This window comes from Rhinolophus sinicus, chromosome 17 (assembly GCF_057876585.1).
Source record: "Rhinolophus sinicus isolate RSI-liver-muscle chromosome 17, RSI-T2T, whole genome shotgun sequence".
Classification (NCBI taxonomy): domain Eukaryota; kingdom Metazoa; phylum Chordata; class Mammalia; order Chiroptera; family Rhinolophidae; genus Rhinolophus; species Rhinolophus sinicus.
The window spans coordinates 206,636,247-206,656,294 of record NC_142517.1 but is presented as its reverse complement, the minus strand read 5'-3'; the positions used below and the strand labels follow the sequence as shown (position 1 = coordinate 206,656,294).

The 20,048-nt window shown below is 44.9% G+C and overlaps 1 long non-coding RNA gene and 1 pseudogene across 5 annotated transcripts; both read left to right on the top strand.

The window, feature by feature from the left end:
• Window positions 1–337: 337 nt before the first annotated feature.
• Window positions 338–7,300, top strand: LOC109451459 (uncharacterized). Of its 5 annotated transcripts, none has more exons than XR_012490206.2 (4): window positions 338–437; window positions 1,133–1,242; window positions 3,671–3,826; window positions 4,843–7,300. It is a non-coding gene; the product is annotated as an uncharacterized LOC109451459 (long non-coding RNA). The 5 variants fall into 5 exon arrangements; XR_002137983.3 differs by having other exon boundaries at window positions 353–683; XR_012490203.2 differs by having other exon boundaries at window positions 353–683; window positions 1,130–1,242.
• Window positions 3,965–4,109, top strand: LOC141568140 (U2 spliceosomal RNA; annotated as a pseudogene).
• Window positions 7,301–20,048: the final 12,748 nt, after the last annotated feature.

The window sequence follows — 20,048 nt, the reverse complement described above, 5'->3', positions numbered from 1 at the left end:
GCGCCTGGAACCGACCCTGGCTCACGACCCCACAATGAATGGCTGTTGTAATGACCGGTGTTCACTTTCTACCGCCCCACCGATAGGGAAGTGTCGGCCTGTGTGACCTCCCTCCAGGGCCGCGAACTTAGCCGGGGCTGCACCTGCTCCCGGGACAACGTGGGACGATCACCGGGCGCCCGGCGCGGACCAAGACAGCGGAACCACATCGTAACACACACGCCGGCTCAGACCCAAATGTTCGCTCTGAGCGCAGGCGCAGCACGTGCGGCCCTGGCTCGAGACCTGCCCCCGTTTTTAGGGTCGCGGCTCCGGATTGGCCCAGAGGCGGCGCGGGCTTTGATTGGCCGAGGGAATGACTAGAGTGACATCGCCTTCTGGGCTGTGTTCCTCCGGGGTCTCGAGTCTTGGGCCGCTACTAGAAGGGCGCTGCTGCTGTGAGCACTTCCCCGTCTCTGCGAGTTCCTCCTGGGCGTCCTGAGAGCGTCGCCTGCGCGCGGTGGCCCACAGGGCTCGGGGTGGGCGGGGCCGTACACCGGCGGTGGCCTTAGAAGGAGCATTCGTCCCGGACGAGACCGCGGGTTAACTTGGGAATTGATGGCTAGAGGTTCTGGCTGGAGACTCATTTGTGCTGTAAATATTGGGAAGCTGCTCCAGTTAACCCGAGTTCTCAGTCTGGAAAGGTAAAGACACTTGAGTTGTAGGTACAAATTTTCTTCCCGCCCGGGGCATTTATTTTGGCCCTGTATGCTTCCATTTGAGCAGTCGGTTGTGGAATTAATTTTTTAAAAATTCAGAGTCACTTGAAAACGCGTGATGAAGGAAACAGAGTAAGAGGAATTCCTGGAAGCTTCCCTTTTTTTATCTTGAGGAGTTTCCATTTCTAAATCGTGGCAAAAGACAAGGTATGAGACACCTTACCTACAAACATATACCCAAAACTATATTTTTCTATGTATTTTCATAGTCACTGGTGTGAGTAAAAGATTCCAAATGAGAATAACGAGGATGAGGCCTAACACGAGTTTATTACAAATAGAAACTTACTGCAAATAGTAGAGGCAAACTGTGCATAGCATGGAATGTTTTAGCCCCTGTGATGTGCCTAAATAATCATGTCCATTTTAAGCAGGAAAATCAAAGTGAACTGAAGAAAATGAGTCTTTCCTTAAAGGAGATAGAAGATGGGGAAGATGAGATGTCAGAAGATAAAGACAATGGCAGTAGAGATGAGGTAATGAGGTATGGAGCACAGTAATTTACTGTCAATAATAAAAAATATGAGACAAACCCTGGCAGTCCTAAAAGAATAGATAAATTTGACTGCATTAATATAAAATATTTCTACAGGGTCAAAAAAATCCCATAAGCAAAGTCAAAAGACAAACCAGGAAAAAATATTTGTAATTCCTATCGAAACCTAGGGCTAATTTTGCTGATATATAAAGTGCACCTCACAAATTAGTAAGAAAAAGACTAACAACCCAGTAAAAATATTGGCAGATTACAAACTTCATAGAAAAGGAATTTTCTTTTAAACACAGGAAAAGATACTCCTCCTCATTCATAATAAAATAACTGTAAATTAAAACTATGCTGGGGTGCAACTTTTTACCTATCATATGTCCATGGATGAAAAAGTTTGTTACCACAGTATTGAAGAGGGTGTGGAGAAATTGGCATGCTCATACTTTGTTGACAAGTGAAATTGGAGAAATCTCTACAGAGATTAGCTATTTAGCAGGGTCTATCAGTTATAATCGCATGTACCAATTTATCTGGCAGTTCCACTCCTAAGAATTTATCCTCCAGACAGCCTCAGACAAGTGTGAAATAATGTTTTTCAATGTTGTTGGATGCACAATTAGAATAAACCTGAATATCTGTCGGTAGGAAACTGGTTAAAATTTTCTGGTAGATCCATAAGATATTATACTATGCAATTGTAAAGAGAAATGAAACAGCATTTGTGTACTGAGGGGAAATAATCTCCACTACACATTAGAAAGTGAAAAAGGCAACAGTATAGAACAGTGTATATAGTATTTTACTTTTTATGTAAAAACATAATGGAGGACACATCATACACAAAAATAACTCAAAATGGATCAAAGACTCAAATGTAAGAGTTAAAACTTAAAATTTAGAAGAAAATACAGCAGCAAATCTTTGTGATCTTGGGTTAGGGTGTAGTGCAAGCAATAAAACAGAAGATGAAGAAGTTGGGCTTTATCAAAATTAAAAATGTTTGTACTTCAAAGGACACTACAAGTCACAAGAAACTATTTTGGAAGAAAATATTGCACGTCATGTATTGGATAAGGGACTTGTAGTCAGAACATAAAAAGCACTCTTACAACTCAATAGTAAAAACACAACCCAATTGAAAGAGGAGAAGGATTTGAATGGATGTTTCTCCAAACAAGGTATACAAATGGCCAATGAGCACATGAAAAGATGCTCAACATTAGTCTTCAAGGAAATGCAAATCCAAACCATGATGTGATATCACTTCACACCTGTGAGAATGGCTATAATAAAAAAGACAGACAGTAACAAGTGTTGGCAAGGATGTGGAGAAATTGGAACGCTCATGCATTGCTGGAACGAATGTAATATAGTGTAGTTGCTTTGGAAAACAGTTTGGCAGTTTCTCAAAATATTAAACATAGAGTTGCCATATGGTTCAGCAATTCTTCTACTAGGGATCTACGCAAAAGAAATGAAAACGTGTATCTACACATTTCTACAAATGTTCATACCAGCTTTGTTCATAATAGCACAAAAGTATTAACTACCCAAAATGTCCATCAGCTGGTGAATGGATAAACAAAATGTGGTATTTCCATACGATGAAATATTATTCAGCCATAAAAAGGAGTGAAGTACTGATACATGCTACAACATGGAGGAATCTCAGAAACATAAGTCTAAGTGAAAGAAGCCAATGGTATACAGATACTCTATTATAAAGTTGTACTCCTGAAATTTATATAATGTTATTAACTAATATTATCCCAATAAATTTAAAAACATATTTTAAAAAAAGAAAGGAGGGGTGGTTGGTTAGCTCAGTTGGTTAGAGCATGGTGCTAATACTTAACACCGAGGTTGCCGGTTCGATCCCCACATGGGCCACGGTGAGCTGTGCCCTCCTTTGGGAAAAAGAAAAAAAAGAAAAGAAAGGAGCCAGACACAAAAGATCACATATTTGTACAATCCGATTTATTTATAAGAAATGTCCAAAATAGGCAAATCTGTGGAGACAGAAAGCAGCATGGTAGGTGCCTGTGGCTGGGGGATGGGTGTGAGCTAGGGGAACATGAATGACTGCTGATGGATAAAAATCTTCCAAAATTCGACTGGTGATGGTGTACAATTCTGTAAATATACTGGAAACCACTGTACACTTTAAATGGGTGAATTTTATGTGAACTATCTCAATAAGGCTTTTTAAAAACTAGAGTGTGTGTTACATTTGCTTTTCTATGTGCAGCGTGTTGCCTCTAAGGCTAGAAATTGGACAGAAGGAAGACTTCACTGTATCCTTATCTACCTTTTGCATTTTGAATCTTGTATGTGCATTATTAATTCAGAAGACGAATAAATAAAGGTACTAAGTGTTGACTGATTTTCTTCTCTTCCCCCCACCCCATCCCCACAATTGCAGGATTGCCTATATTGACTTCAAGTCATAAGCCGATGCAGAGAGAGCCTTGGTAGAGAAGCAAGGAACAGAGATTGGTGGACTTGCCATAGTTGTGGGCTATGTTGGAGAGAAAAGCAAAGGTCAAGAAGACAGACGGAAAGAACAGAACCTGGAGAGGTAAGAGGTGCTGAAGCTCTGGAGATCGAGACTTGCCAGGGGTGGCAGCCGGCTTCCCCAGGGAGGAGCTGGCATAAAATTAGGGGCGCTTGGCATATTTAAGTGCAGCTTTCTCCCTGTATCAAAAATATGTAAGTCATCACTTCTCGGCCTTTTGGCTAAGATCAAGTGTAAAAATATGTAAGTCATAATTATATCAAGTTAATGACTATTGTCCTAGTTAATTGTAACCTTGATGTCTGTAAAACAAATGGCACTTTGAGATATATCTGTTTATTCCCCTTTTTGGGTACTCTCTTGAATTCTGTTTGAACAGCCTCTTAAGTTTTTTTTTTTTTTTTCAAGTGTGTTTTTCCAGGACCCATCAGCTCCAAGTCAAGTAGTTGTTTCAGTGTAGTTTTGGAGGGCACAGCTCACAGTGGCCCATGTGGGGATTGAACTGGCAACCTTGTTGTTAAGAGCACTGCACTCTACCCAACTGAGCTAACGGCCTGCCCCCTTGAACACCTCTTAAACCTGTGGTTTTGAAATTCTATATTTAATTCTTTTCAGACATTTAATTCTTTTCAAGTCAAGTTTTTTTCAGGTTTAAGCCAGAGACCCCAAACCAGTGTCCCTAATCTGTCTAATTTGATGGGTAGACATGGTGACTTTTACAGAATTTATGGGGGAAAAAATAATATATTATGAATGTTTTTTAAAAATCAAGATATTTCACATAAAAATCTGGATTTCAAACTCCTTTTGCTCCATCAGGAAATCTGGCAGACCTGGGGCTGCAGTCCTCCTTGTCTGCAGCCAAGTGGAGAGAAGCAGCTGCTTGCTCTCAGCTGGGCGTTTGCTCTGTTTGCTGCAGTTCCCACCATTTTCAAAGTTCTCCCCAACTCTGAAGGAGGGAACATCCTACCTACACGTTGGAAAAATGGAGTTAATACTTTCTTCTTACAAAGTAGTTCTTTTTCCCTTAGCAAAGATGACATTTTAATGTTTCTAATATATTTTGTCTCTTTCAAAAGTGGGAAAACAAAAGATAGAACAAGAGAGCCACACGTTTCAAGAAAAATGGGAGCGAACTTATTTTTTCGTGGAAGTGAAGAATGTTCCTACATGTTTAATATGCAAATAAAGTCTGTCTGTGTCAAAAGAATATAACCTAAGATGCCATTATGAAACAAACCATAGTAAGAACCATGATGGATATACGGAAAAGATGCGTGATAAAAAACTTAATGACGCCGTACTCCTAAGACCAAGGTCGTCGTTTCGATTCCCACATTGGCCAGTGAGCTGCTCCCTCTACAACTAAGATTGTAGCTGGGCAACTAAGATTGTGAACAATAGCTTTCCCTGGAGCTGGGCTGCGTCGGGTGTCTGTCGTGGGCATCCTTGGTAGACACAGTGAGCGGTTAGGCCGGGCGCGGAAGGACTCCCAGTCACTCATAGCTGAGTTTCCTTCTGTGGAGATGCAGAGTCAAGAGTGGGAAGAAGCAATCCTCCGAGGCCATGATCCCCAAGGCGACAGGAGGACTGAGGGGTACTGCCCCCAAGGAGCCCGATGTTCTTTCTCAGGATGAGGGGGAGGTGAGTTCCCCAGGGGAGGAAGGAGCCAGCACCACTGCGGCTGGAAAGGAAGTGCCTGAAGAGAAGGTAACAGGGACCCCCGACTGCGAGGGAGATAAAAAGGCCCGAGAGAAGATTGCTGTGTATCCTTCTAGTAAGACCGCGGACATCAGCCTGCTGTAGCAGGACTGCCACCCTTGCAAGTCTCTGTGACCCTCTCAGACCCTCCTGCCCCGGGGAGGGGAGACGTCCCGGTAGCCAGGTGCCCCGAACTTCTGGAAGGAGCCGCCCTGCCTCCTGCTTCCTTCCTGCGTGGCAGAGGCCCTGAGGTGGAGAGCAAGGAGGGAAGGCCCAGGGACTGGGTCCCCCAGCTCCTGAGGAAGCTCTGGCTGGGCTGGTACCCAGCATCTGATATCCCCAAGACTCGGAACCACGAATAACAAACTACAATTAAAAAAAAAAACACTTAATGAAATGAACTGAAATTTCAACATGATTTGCTTTTGAATGTGACTAAAATAATGCTGCTGATGCTGCTATGAAATGTAGTTATGTATTAAGTGAGAAAATTGCCTGGGTCTCAAAACCGTTTACAGATGGCGAGTTTATAAAGGAATGTCTGTTGAGTGCTGCAGAAATTATGTGTCCTGAACAGAGACAAGCCTTTGCCATTATAAGACTAACTGGTAATATTGCTGCACAGCACGTTGATGATATGACCGAGGGCTTGCAGCACAAGTTACAAGAGAAAGCAAAACCATTTGTGGCTTTCTCCATGGCAGCTCATGAAAGCACTTATATAAATAATGTTCCAGTTAGCTGCATTTAATCGTGGTGTTGATGAAACTTTTGATGTGACTGAGGAACTTTTGGACGTGGTACCCCTGCCAGGCACAACATCAGGAAATGAATTATTTTTATGTGTTGAGAAAAGTCTTAAAAAATTTAATGTAGACTGGTCAAAATTAGTAAGTGTTAGCACAGATGGTAATTCCACGATGGTTGGTGTTAAACAACTTGTTACAAAACTTAAATCTAGAGTGTCGGGGCTTTGCAAAGACACAGAACTTAAATCTGTGAACGGCCGCATTCTCCAGGAATCCCTTTGTGCTAAAAAGTTAAAAATGGATCATGTCATGGGCATAGTAATTTACACCATAACCTGGATACGTTCCCATGGCTCAAACCACAGAAAATTCCGTGCTTTGTTCAATGAGTTAGATGCACAATATGAAAGGCTGTTCTGCTCCATGGAACTTAAGTGGATGAGTCGAGGTGTGGTGCTAAGGCAGTTGTTTGAAGAAATTGATTTTTTCATAGCTTCTAAAGGAAAATCTGTGCCTCAGCTTACCAGCAAAGATTGGATCAAAGACCTAACCTTTTTGGTTGACATTATGACTTATCTAAACATGTTGGATATTTCTCTGCAAAGGTGTTCATAAGTGGTTACACAAATGTATGATTCAGTTCGCTCTTTCCTAGCAAAATTGTGTCTTTGGAAATCTCTTGGCAAGGAACAATCTGGCCCACTTCCCTACACTCAAATTAGTTTCTGAAAATGAAAGTGATGGCCTGAACTATATTCCAAAAGTTAAAGAGTTGAAGACTAAATTCCAAAAAGGTTCTCTGATTTCAAGCTTTATGAAAATGAACTGATATTGTTCAGTTCCCCTTTCTCAATATTAATAATGTGAATGAAGAGCTTCAAATGGAGGTCATCGAATTGCAGTGCAACACTATACTAAAATCTAAATATGACGCTGTTGGAATCCCAGAATTCTACAAATATTTTGGTAAGGGTTACCCTAAGTGTAAAAACCACTGTGCAAAGATTCTGTCTGTGTTTGGAAGTACCTATGTTTGTGAGCAGCTGTTTTCTGTTATGAAACTAAATAAAACTAATTATTGCTCCCAGTTAAAGGATTCAAAGATAAATTCTCTCCTGCACATTGCTATGCAACATTCACAACCTAACGTTGATTGACACCTTGGCCATCAGAAACGAATGTCAGATTTTGGATTTCAAATCTAAGGCATAATAAATTATGAAACTTTGAATAATTATTTCTATTTCCAAATTATATTTTTTCAATGTCAAATTTAAAATATAATTTCTGGCATCATATGTTTATACCTTATAACATAAAATAAAGTTTGATTATACCCTGGCAGTTTATTTTTTCTATACTTTGCCTTTCTGGCCCTTCGAGTTATATGAGTTTATAAACCTCTGCCTTAAGACCATTTTTCCTAAAGGCACTCATGAGCCAGAGATGTGAACAGGGTGAATGGAATGTTTAGATACCTCATGCAACCCTGTCCCCACGGATGACAAACCTGCGAAAGTGATCGTGGGGCTCAGGCCAGAGTAACCCCCTTCCTTGGACAAAGCTGGGGTGGCATAGCCACTACTGGCCTCTGGGCTTCTCTTTTAGTGCTTCCATTTTGGATTTACACATTTCTATTGAAATTTGAATATTGTTGGTCAGCTCACAGTCAGTTATGTATGACCCAGGAGCCATTCTGTCTCTTACAGGTAGGGATGGACATTCCCTTGCATCTGGGCCACCCCAAAGGGATGCAGAATGGGTATTGATGTGTTGGGGATGCAGAATTGGGTGTTGATGTGTTGGGGATGCAGAATGGGCTGTTGATGTGTGGAAGAGCTTAGGAGCATTTTTCCAGGGAGAAGGCCAATAACTGCTATCAGAGTCTTGAGGTCTGTGACCCAAAAGGTGTTTTTCCACTGTGAAATTGGGACATAACTGCTCACTGTGGCAGAAACTGTATCTTTTTTAAAAAATGGTCTAATTATAAAAATAATACAGTTATTGTAGAACATTTGGAGACTAAGGAAATAGAGGGAAAAACCTATAATCTCAACCACCAGAGGTGACCCCTGTAATATTTAGGCATGTTTTCTTTCTTTCAATTTTCTGTGCATTATTTTATATGGTTGAGTGCATTATACGTGGACCATTTTGAATTCTGCTTCCCTCTTCCTCATTCTCCCACTTAACAGTAAATCCTAAACGTCTGTCAGTCTTCCAAGCTCAAGGCTGAGTTTATTTGATTCTGTCAGGTGTGCACGGATGGGCCTTTGTCAGCCAGAGTGAGTTCTCTTGGCACCCCATGAGCCACAGGGTTGAGTTCCAAGTGTGAGATCCCTCTTCCGTTCTGCCAGGCTCTGAGACCAGAGGAAAGCCCTGCTGTCCAGGGAGGGAGAGGCAGATCGTACCTGATGACAGCCTCCCAGCAGAGGTCCTGGGACCACTAGTGAGTGTGAGCGAGCTCAACTGGAACAGCCACAGCAGAAAGGGAAATGGGAGGACTTTAGGACGGGGTCTGATTCTAAATTCATGGTTCCAGTCTTGGCTGGGCCCTCAGTGCTCCCTGACAGGCTTCCATTTCCGTTGTCCCCTGTTCCTGTGATCCCCTATTCTCCCCTACAAGTCCAATAAAATCTACCACTCTTCTCTCATTCTCATTTGGTGACTTCACCTCCTAAAACAGAGCTGTTTGAGAAGAACCCTGTCACCCGACGTTCCTGTGTGCATTTACTTGCCTGGAACTGCACATCTCCCCTCGTTCTTTCCTGGCCTAAGGTACCTTCTCCTGCCCATGGCAAGGAGGCTGGAATAAACACTGTGGTGTTGGAACGGGAAGCATCCCTGTGAACTAATGGTTTTCAAAATACAGACAGACAAATATAGATGTAGCCTTAGATATGCCAGTGTGTGTACATACATTCCCTAACTCTGTCCACTGAGAGGGCTTAAAAGTCCTAACATCCAGTGCCAATGAATTAACCCAGCCCCGCGATCTTGGTGGCTAATGCCATTTTTCAATAAAGGGCACCAGGACTCCTTGAAGAATTGGCTATTTCCAGGGCCACAACAAGGAAATAGAAGACAAGCCTCCAACATCTTGTGCCAGAAGGTAAGAAAGGAGTCAAACAATGGGGTCATGTCCATGGATACAGGAGGCAACTTGAATGACTTTTCTCTCTGTCCTCCGTGAACACAGCGGCTTTTCCTTTCCTGCTCTATCCTCAAGGCCTCTTACTGGCTCACTCACCCCCTCCCTCACCTCACTCCTGCCCTTTGCCCCAGCTCCCCTCATCGAAGGTCACCCTGAAGCAGTTCTCCTTTTCCAGGTGGCTCCTGGCAAGGCCTCTGTGCCCAGTCTTGACAAAGCTCCTGGGCACCATCGCTTCCTCTGAAAAACAGATCGCCCTTACCCATCCCCAGAATGTTGCATTGTGGGAATGGACAGGAAGCCTCAGCTGAAGGCTGGCCCTGGAGCGATTGGTTCCTGCTCGGTCCTCACTGCCGTGCCTGCCTGCTCTCCAGATGGGCCTACTGCCCGTGTGCAGTCAGCCTCTGTTTACCTGTCAAGTGAGGATTTCCTGCCTGCTCCTAGTCCTGGCTGGACCCCTGACCAGGACCCAGCACCAGCAGTCTGCTGGCCCTACCCCAGGCCACCTATGGAGTCTTCGTTCTCCCCCTGTAAGGTCCTCATGCTCCCCCTGGAAAGTCCCCGTGCCCCCATGTAGGATCCCCATCTTCTCTCCAGGCTTCCCAGCAGGTGGTGAGCTGTTGGAGACAAGCATGACCAGGAGCCCCAGGAAGGCCGAGCAAAGGCACAGCAAAGGGAAGGGTCCAGCATATTAATGGCAAAAAGCAGTGAGGAGGATCCCCAGGCAGTATGAGTCCTGCCCCCACACCATAATTTTGGGGCCTAGTGTGAAATGAAAATGCAGGGCTCCTGTTCAACAACTAATAAGGTTTCAAGATGGCAATAGCAGAGCACTGAAGCAATCCCAGGGCCCTTGTAAGTGTGGGTCGCATGCCCAAGAAGCCAGCCCTGCTGCCACCCGAGAGTCGGCGTTCCCAAGAAAGCACAGCTGCTGTAGGATCTGGCTGCAGAGGCCCAGCCGTGTTCACCCAGCGCGGGCTCCTGGGCTGAGCCAGAACCAGGAATCGCCTCGACCCTGCCACCTGCTGGCCACCCCGGGCCACTGCACCTCCCTCCAGAAAGAAGAACTTGGGTAAGCAGAAAAGTGGCTTGGTGATCGCTAGGTGACCCAGCCTCCTTTCCTTTCACTGAGAAAACAGCTGGGGGGTGGGGAGGGAGACCACGAGCTCTTACAGTCTCAGCCTGAATGGCATCTCCTCAACAAGGCATTTTGTCAATTGTGAATAATGCTAGTAGGCACATTCATGTACAAGTTTTTGTATGGACATGTTTTCATTTTTCTTGGCTATACACCTAGGAGTGGATTTGCAGGATTATATGGCAGCTCCATATTTAACCATTTGAGGAACTGCCAGACTATTTTCCAAAGCAGCTGCACTATTTTACATTTCCATCAACAGTGTACAAGGGTTCAGCGCTTGTTATTTATGTTTTTGATTATAGCCATCCTACTGGTGTGAAGATGTACTGCATTGTGGTTTTGATTTGCATTTCCCTGATGACTGGCGATATTGAGCATCTTTTCATGTGCTTATTCACAAATATATTTGTTACATCTTCTTTGGCAAATGTCTGTCCAAATCCTTGCTCATTTTTTAATTGGATATTTTATTTTTGTTGTTTTTGAGTTTTAGGAATACTTTATATATTCTGGATATTAACCCATTGTGTGTGTTGTCTTTTCACTTTTTTTTTATTTTAAAGATTTTATTGGGGAAGGGGAACAGGACTTTATTGGGGAACAGTGTGTACTTCCGGGACTTTTTCCAAGTCAAGTTGTCCTTTCAGTCTTAGTTGTGGAGGGCACAGCTCAGCTCCTGGTGCAGTTGCTGTTGTTAGTTGCAGGGGGCGCAGCCCACCATCCCTTGCAGGAGTCGAGGAGTCGAACTGGCAACCTTGTGGTTGAGCGCCTGTGCTCCAACCAACTGAGCCATCTCGACACCCAGGAGCTGAGTGGCAGCTCATTGACTTGATTCTAGTTGCAGAGGGCGCAGCTCGTTGGCCCATGTGGGAATCGAACTGGCAGCCCTGTTGCCCAGAGCTCCCGCTCTAACCTACTGAGCCACCCATCCGCCTGTCTTTTCACTTTCTTGATAGTGTTCTTCGCACCATGAAAGGTTTTATTTTGATGAAGTCCAATGTATCTATTTTTTCTTTTGTTGTATATGCTTTTGGTGTTATATCTAGGAAACAATTGCCTATCCCCCACATCAGGAAGATTTATGCCTATGTTTTTTTCCTAAGAGTTTTGTAGTTTTAGCTGTTACATTTAGGTCATTGATCCACTAATTTTTGTATATGGTAGAGATAGGAGTCCAATTTCATTCTTTTCATATGGATATCTAGTTGTCCCAGCACCATTTGTTGAAAACATTGTTTCCCCATTCAATTATCTTGATACCTTTGTCAAAATCAATTTACCATAAACGTATGGGTTTATTTCTGGATTTTCAGATCTATTCCATTGATTTATGAGTCTATCCTTATGCCAGGACCACACAGTCTTGATTACCACAGCTTTTTGTAGTAAGTTTTGAAGTCAGGAAGTGTGTCTCCCGATTTTGTCCTTTTCTAATAGTGTTTGGCTATTCTGGGTCTCTTGAATTTTCATATAAATTTCAGGATCAACTTGTCAATTTTTGCAAAAGCAGGCAGCTGGAATTTTGATAGGGATTGTGTTGAATCTGGAGATCAATTCGGGAAGTTTTTGCCATCTTAACTAAATTAAGGCTTCTAATCCATGACCACAGGATTTCTTTCAGTGATGTTTTGTAGTTTTCAGTGTACAACTATTGCATTCTTTTGTTAAATTTATTCCTAAAAAAATTTTTTTCTTTTTTTTTTAACATTTACTTCTTTTTTAAAACCTTATTTATTTACTTATTTACTTACTTACTTATTTTAAGTGTGTTTTTCCAGAACCCATCAGCTCTAAGTCAAGCAGTTGTTTCAATCTAGTTGTGGAGAGCGTAGCTCACACTGGTCCATGCGGGGATCAAACTAGCAACCCTGGTGTTACGAGCATTGTGCTCTAACCAACTGAGCTGACCGGTTGCCCCGTTTTATTCTTTTTGATGCTAGTGTGAATAGAATTGTTTTCTTAATTCCATTTTTGACTGTTTATGGTTATTGTATAGCATATATTTGATTTTTGCATATTGATCTTCTTTCCTGCAATCTTGCTGAACTTTTCATTAGCTCTAATAATTTTTTTTGTGTGTGAATCCTGATGGATTTTCTATATATAATGTGTCATCTGCTAGTAGAGATAGTTTTACTTCTTGCTTTCCAAACTGGGTGCCTTCCCTGGATAGAGCCTCCAGTACAAAGTTGAATAGAAGTGGTGAGAGCAGACATCTTTGTCTTATTTCTGATCTTAGGGGAAACGTTTCAGTCTTTCACCATTGAGTATGATGTTAGCTGTAGATTTTTTTACACACCCTTTACCAGATTGAGGAAGTGCCCTTCTATTTCTTTGTTGAGTGTTTTTATCATGAAAGGGTGTGCATTTTGTGAAATGCTTTTTCTGCATCTATTGAGATGAGTATATGGCTTTTGTCCTTTTACAGTTGACACACTGTTAAAAGCAGTTACCTCTGTAGGGTGGATGATTAGGAACTAGGAAAATGGGAGACAGGAGTGCAAGAGAGACTTTTTCCTGTCTCTCCTTTCTATTTTTTGGTTTCTTGAATGAATCTCTTATTCAAAAAATGAAGCTATCTTTTTAAAAATTGTGGTAACATAAGCATAATATAAAATTTACCATCTTTATGATTTTTAGGTGTACAGTTCAGTAGTGTTAAGTATACCCACATTGTTGTGAAATCTCCAGAACTTTTTTGTCTTGCCAAACTGAAACTCTATACCCATTAAACAACAGCTTCCCGTTCCTCCTCTTGCTAGCCCTCTGGCAACCACCAGTCTACTTACTGTATCTATGAACTGACTATTCTAGATGCCTCCTTATAAGTGAAATCATACAGTATTTGTCTTTCTGTGACTTGCTTATCTCATTTAGCATAATGTCTGTAAAGTTCATTCATATTTTAGCATGTGTTAGAATTTTCTTTTCTTAAAGGCTGAATAATATTCCATTGTGTGTGTGCGTATGACACATTTTGTTTATCCATTCACTCATTGCAGGACATTTGGAATCTTTTGGCTATTGTGAATAATAGCCAAACCTGACTATTGAACATGGGTGTGCAAATATCTTTGAGACCCTGCTTTCAATTCTTTTGGATATATACCCAGAAATGGTATTGCTGGATCATATGGTAGTTTTATTTTTAATTTTTTGAGGAAGCGCAATATTGTTTTCCATAGCAGCTGCACCATTTTCCATTTCTACCAACAGTGCGCAACGATTCCAATTTCTCTACATTCTCACCAACACTTGTTTTTTGTTTGTTTGTTTGATAGTAGTCGTCCTAAGGGTGTGAGGTATAAATTTTAAAAGTTCAGGTTTCTGAATCTACAAAGCTGAGATCCAGACCCTCAGCTACTTTCAACTTCACCTTCTTTCAATTCCTCTCTGCAGAGGGGCAGGGTGAGGACAACAGGAGGACTGGACGGGAATAGAGGCTGAGGCCCCAGGAACAGCGGGGATTCTAGAAAGACAGTACCTGGCTGGAAAGTGTGCCCAGCTCAGGCAAGGTGGCCATGGGCTAGGGTTAGACTGGAGGACCTGGAGGGATCTCAGTCTCTGGAATACCCGAGTTCCTGAGATCTCCCTCGCTAATCCTGGAGTTCCTCCATTAACTCTAAGCCATCATTCACAGAATTGGCATTTATTGAGCACCAACTGTTTGCTGACACTGTGTAGAGCCTTGGGTTAAAGGGATGAATTCCACATGACCTCAAGAAGTATGTGTGTGTGGCAGCTGGTACTTTAGGAGCATAGAGGAGTACCCAATCCAGTCTGAGAATAACAGGAAGACGCCAGGAAGAGGTGGCTGAGTCCTGAAGGTGGATCAGGAGGCCAGATATGGGGGAGCTTGTCTCAGGCAGGAGAAGGAGCATAGGAGAAGGTGCAGGTGGGACAGAGCCCCAGAGGGCCCACTGGGGGAAGGCCAATAGTCCAGTTGGCTGAAACCTGGAAGTCCCAGCAGGGCACAGGACCAGGACTAGTATGGGGCAAGGGGGGTAGTTGCCTTGGTTGCAAAATTTAAGGCCCAAAACTCAGTAATCAATATAATATTTTAATGCAAGTGCTTTTTGTTTTGTTTTGTTTTTCCCCCCCTTTCTTCCGCTGCCCCCCGCCCCCACTCCGTTCAAGACATTGTTTCTCAGTCTAGTTGTGTAGGACACAGCTTCTTGGCCCATGCTGGTGTTATGAGCCTTGCGCTCCCCCGGGCTGAGGCAGTCGGTCGCTGGTCGTTGGTCGGCCGCTCACAGCAGCTCCCGGCAGCTCTCGCCAGCTGTGGGCCACTCATGATGGCTGCCGCCCACACACGCTGGCCACCGGCCACTCATGGCAGCACACAGTAGCCCATGGCAGCACACAGAAGCCCGTGGCAGCTCACGCCAACCTCCAGCTGCTCACCGCAGCCCAGTTCCAGGGAGTACTGTTGTTCACAATCTTAGCTGTAGAGGGTGCAGCTCACTGGCCCATGTGGGAATCGAACTGGCGGCCTTTGGCGTTAGGAGCATGGCGCTCCAACCGCCTCAGCCACCGGGCCAGCCCAATGCAAGGTTTTAAAATCAAAATTAATGCAAAAAAAATCTGTAATGAACAAAATATCAAGTTTTCGTAAATATCAGATCAACTACAGTGCTGTACTGAGCCACGTGGGAGCCTAAGACAAAAGGAATGTCAGTGATACTGATCCTATGTTTATTTAAAATCTTGATTTTGCGGGCTAGCCTGGTGGCCCAGGCGGTTGGAGCTCCTCCATGCTCCTAACTCCGAAGGCTGCCGGTTGGATTCCCACATGGGCCAGTGGGCTCTCCGGGTCCCGCAGGGATGGTGGACTCCGCCCCCTGCAACTAAGATTGAACACGGCACCTTGAGCTGAGCTGCCGCTGAGCTCCTGGATGGCTCAGGTTGGTTGGAGCGCGTCCTCTCAACCACAAGGTTGCCGGTTCAACTCCCGCAAGGGATGGTGCGCTGCACCCCCTGCAACTAGCAACAGCAACTGGACCTGGAGCTGAGCTGTGCCCTTCACAACTAAGACTGAAAGGACAACAACTTGACTTGGAAAAAAAAAAAGTCCTGGAAGTACACACTGTTCCCCAATAAAGTCCTGTTCCCCCCCAAAAAAAATCTTGATTTTGCGTTCATCATGGATTTTTCACATTACTTTAAAAAATTGCACAGAAATATTATTTATCTTGATTACTGAGTTGTGGGTGTCCCTTAAACTTTGTGCCTGAGACAAATACCTCACTTACCTTACCTCTCTGCAGTGGGAAGTGGGTTATAAATGCTGAGCTAAGGCACTTGGATTTTCTCCTGCCGGCTACAAGAAGTCATTAAAACCTTTTCATTATTAAATGTGTTTGTAGCTGTTGATTTCAAAAACTGATGTGGCTACAGTGTGGTAGATTAGGTAGAGGGGCAAGGCTGGTGTGAGGGAGGCCAACTCAGCATTGCTGCGTTAAGCCAGCCAGGCAGGAAAGGATGAAGGCTTGAATTAGAAGCAGTGGGCAGAGTGGACGGATTCCAAAGACACCTGAAAGCCAGGCTTTGGGAAGCACCTGCTGTGGGAGCTGAGGGAGAGGGTTGGGTCTAAGACAACGTCCAGCTCTAGGGTGGGAGGGCTGGTCGCTGTGTCTCATTTACTCAGGTATGAAGGACGGCAGTTCAGGGTGGAGGAAGAAGCTGAGTTCAGTTTGTGACACTCTGAATTTGAAGATTTATAGGACACGAAAGGGAGATACCGGGAGCCCAGGAGGAAAGTTGTTCCTACTAGAAAGATGGATTTGGGCGCCATTGGTGGCAGTCGTCCACTAGGAGGGGGAGCCATGGCCGAGAAGCTGCAGCTGCCACCAGAGAAGGTGCCGAAAGTAGAGGGGTAATAGGTGGGGGTGTATACAGGAGGGAGTTGTGGCCTCAGGGGCAAGGAGGTTATCCAGGGGAGCATGTCCAGGAAGGCGAGAGAAAGAAGGTGGGGGAAGAGGAACGAGGCAGGGGAGACGTTCCAAAAAAGATGTGGTCAAGGAAAAAGCCACAGAGAGGTCTAGAAAGAGAAGGTCTAAAAGGGTCCTTTGGGCTAGCAACTCAGAAGGTGTTGGGGATCCCGAGAGGGACTGGCAGCAACTTTCCTCAACTCTTCCCACAAGCTTGCTCCAGTGGACAATAGAAGGGAAGGAGGGAACTGAAATGCAAGGTGTGGCTAAGGAGATAATTGGAGTGGGCCCCCTGGAGGGGCGGGAAGAGGTTCCCTAGCCTGTGAGAAAACATTCCAGCTTCCCTTGGGCCTTGAGGGGGGAAAACTAAGGCCCAGGGCTGTGTGTAAATCAGGAGGTGGGAATCCCTGGGGAGGTCTCTTCTTCCCGGTGAAGTGGAGAACAGGGTAACTGTTGAGAGGGAGCCAACAGGAGGAGCCGTGAGGAGTCCTGGAGAGATGACTTGGAATAGATGCCAGGGAGATGGAAATGAGAGCATGATCGTCTGGAGCTCCTGGAAGACTGTTTGAACAACTGCTGAGCAGGATGGTTGGAGACCCTGGTCTGTGTTATCACAGGATTTCTCTAGCAGGGCCCAAGCTCCTGGATGTAGAAATGAAAGCTGACCATGGGCCTGCTAGGGGGTGCAGCAGGGGAGTCAGTGCTGGTGATAATCTGGGGCCTGCGACCAGCCCTCCTCCAGCAGACTCAGGGGTTCCCTGGTCACTGGTGCAATTGGGGAGCCGAGGGCTAACCCCTGAAGTCTCTGAGCTGGCAGATGAAGCCTCTCAGGCTGCCTCCTGGAGATGAACGCCAGGTCCTTTGATTCTGGCCCCTGAGCCCAAGTTGCCTCATGCATGGAAACACTGGCCTAAATGCCAAGCAAGGGCAGGAAAGGAAGAGCTTAGGATCGTCCTTCAGCATCTGGCTGAAAGTTCTGGACGTTACCTGAAGGCCTCAGGGAACCCAAAAAGACAAAAGCAGGCAGGGTGAGTAAAAGGAACTTGGCTCCGCCCGCCTTCACAGCCTCAGAGCAGACACCCCGCCCTCTGGCCTCAGGCAGAGCTCTGGAGTTGAGGCTGTGAATTCCCCTCCAGGCCAGGTGGGGTGTCCTCCCACTCTCTGCTTTTGGCAGCTAACCGGAAAGCAGCTCTGGTCCCTCCACTGTGGCTCTAGCCTTCCAGGGGACCCCAGTCTGTGGGTGGCAGCAGCTTCCTGCTTGTGCCTTATATCCCATTTGGCTTCTCAGCAATTCTACCAACCTTGTAACCAATTCCTGCTTGAACTCCTGTTTTAAATATCTGACGTCATTTTTCTTTGCTGGAGCCGAACTGAGGCATTGGGTTCCTTGAGGCCTGGATCTGGGGATTGGAGTTAACCCTTCTGAACATCTGCAGACTTCCTCCAATGGGCTGTCGGGCCTTCTGTGGCCAACAGGGTCTCTCTGCGTCTCTGGGTGCCCGTGGATGCCCAGAGTGGGTACCTTAGTGCAAACAGGTACCGTAGGTAGTAGGGGCTGGCCAGGCCATGGTAATGGGCTGTGTCAGACAGTGACCAGAAGAGGTGGCCAGTGGCTGCTCAAGTACTCCTGAGGCTCTGGGCTGGTGGCAGAAGCTGGTCAAACTCCCCAGTGAGAAAAATCAGGGAAAAGAATTAGAGTGATGCCTCTAGGGGATGTGGTAGCCCTCCCTCCTCTGCCAAAGTGCACAGTGCTGTCAGCCCAGGAGCTCTGGGGGCAGCGGGTAACCTCAGCCAACCAATACAGTGACCACTTCCTCTCCTAGGAGTGCTTTGTACAAGGTCATCCTACACTTATCACCACCACTTCCCACCTGTTCAAGTCTCCGCCTGCTGTACTCCATCTCCCTGAAACAAGTCTTGTCAAAATCACCAACATCTCTTAGTACCAAATCCCATAGACCAGCTTTAGGCCTCACCTATTTGACCCATTTGTGGCATCGAACACTGTTCTTCCTTCTCTTTTTTGAAACCCTCTCTTCCCTTGGCTTCCCAAACTCCCATTTTCCAGCTGTGTTTCTGCTTCTGGGCCTTCTCCCACCCCAGATGTCTCCCACCCCATTGGCCTGGATCTGCCCAGCTTTCTCTCCTCACTCGGCTGCTATTCTGGGCAGGTTCCTCATACCATGTGTGTCTGTAGCCATGCGACCAACTCTGCCAATTGCCTGAAGCAGTAGGAATCATGGTGCGTTCAGTATATCCAAAACTGAACTCATTAGCTTCTACCCAAACCTGCAACCCCTGTGTTACTCCGCTTATATATGTACACTCAACAGATAATGGAAATAAATGATCCCTCTCCTTCTCTCTCCAAGTCACCAAATCTGTCAATAATAATGGCTAATATTAATTAAGGGTTAATTATATGCCCTCAAAAAATACATGCAGCATCTCACTTAATACTCAGAACAACCCTAGAGGCAGGTACTATTATCCTCATTTTATAAAGAAACTGCAATGAAAGAACAAGGTCTCAGTTTATATCCTAGCTCCTTCACTTACTAGCTCTATGACGCTGGACAAATTAATTTACCTCCCTGTGCCCGAGTTTCTGTAAAACAGTGGTTTATTTTTAAAGGTTATTTTGAAGAGTAAATGAATTAATAAATAACTGGATTAATGCTTGGAACTTAGTAGGCACTACATAAGTAATAAATATTATTTTTCTATCCCAGACTGATCTGAATCAAGGCACGTGAACACTAAACTGCACTGGCTCTCTCCACTGCTTCTTTTACAGAAATATATCATTCACTGACAAATAACGTTCACTAGTAACTTGTGTCAGGCAATGCTTTAGACTCCGAGAATATAGCAGGGAACAAAGTCTGTGTTGTCATGGCTGGGGAGGGATCAAACAAAGAACAGCCAAGAAACATTACAGGTGTTGATAAGTACCTGTAGAAGACTCAGTTATAGTGACGTGCTAGGGAGTCTGGGTGGCACTTTTCATTGGAGACTTGGGGAAGGCTTCTTAAGAGGTGATATAAACTGAGATCTGAATGACAAGGAGCCAGCCATGCCAGTGTTTCTAAAATTTATCTGTCTCTTTTTTTTAAAGATATATATTTAATTGGGTAACTGGTTTGTTTTATTTTTCCAGGACCCATCAGCTCTAAGTCAAGTTGTTCTTCAATCTAGTTGTGGAGGGCGCAACTCAGGTCCAAGTCCAGTCACCATTTTCAATGTATTTGCAGGGGGTGCAGCCCACTATCCCACGTGGGAATTGAACCGGCAACCTTGTTGTTAAGAGCATGCGCTCTAAGCAACTGAGCCATCAGGCCATCCTCATCCATCTCTTGATCATGCCCACTGCTCATCTCTCTGGCCTCTTCCCATGAGTGCATTCAGCTTGCTCTGTGCCAAACTGCTTGGAAACACTGGGGTCTTATTCCACCATGCCTTGGATCCTGCTGTTCTTTCTGTCCTGTCACCCAGTAAGTGTTCCCTGAGGCCCCACCCCAGAGTTCAAAGCGTGAATCTCCTCAGGGGCTTTCCACAGGTCATCAGAAAGCAGGGTGCAGACCACAGAACCAGTCCCAGCCTCCTCCTTGAT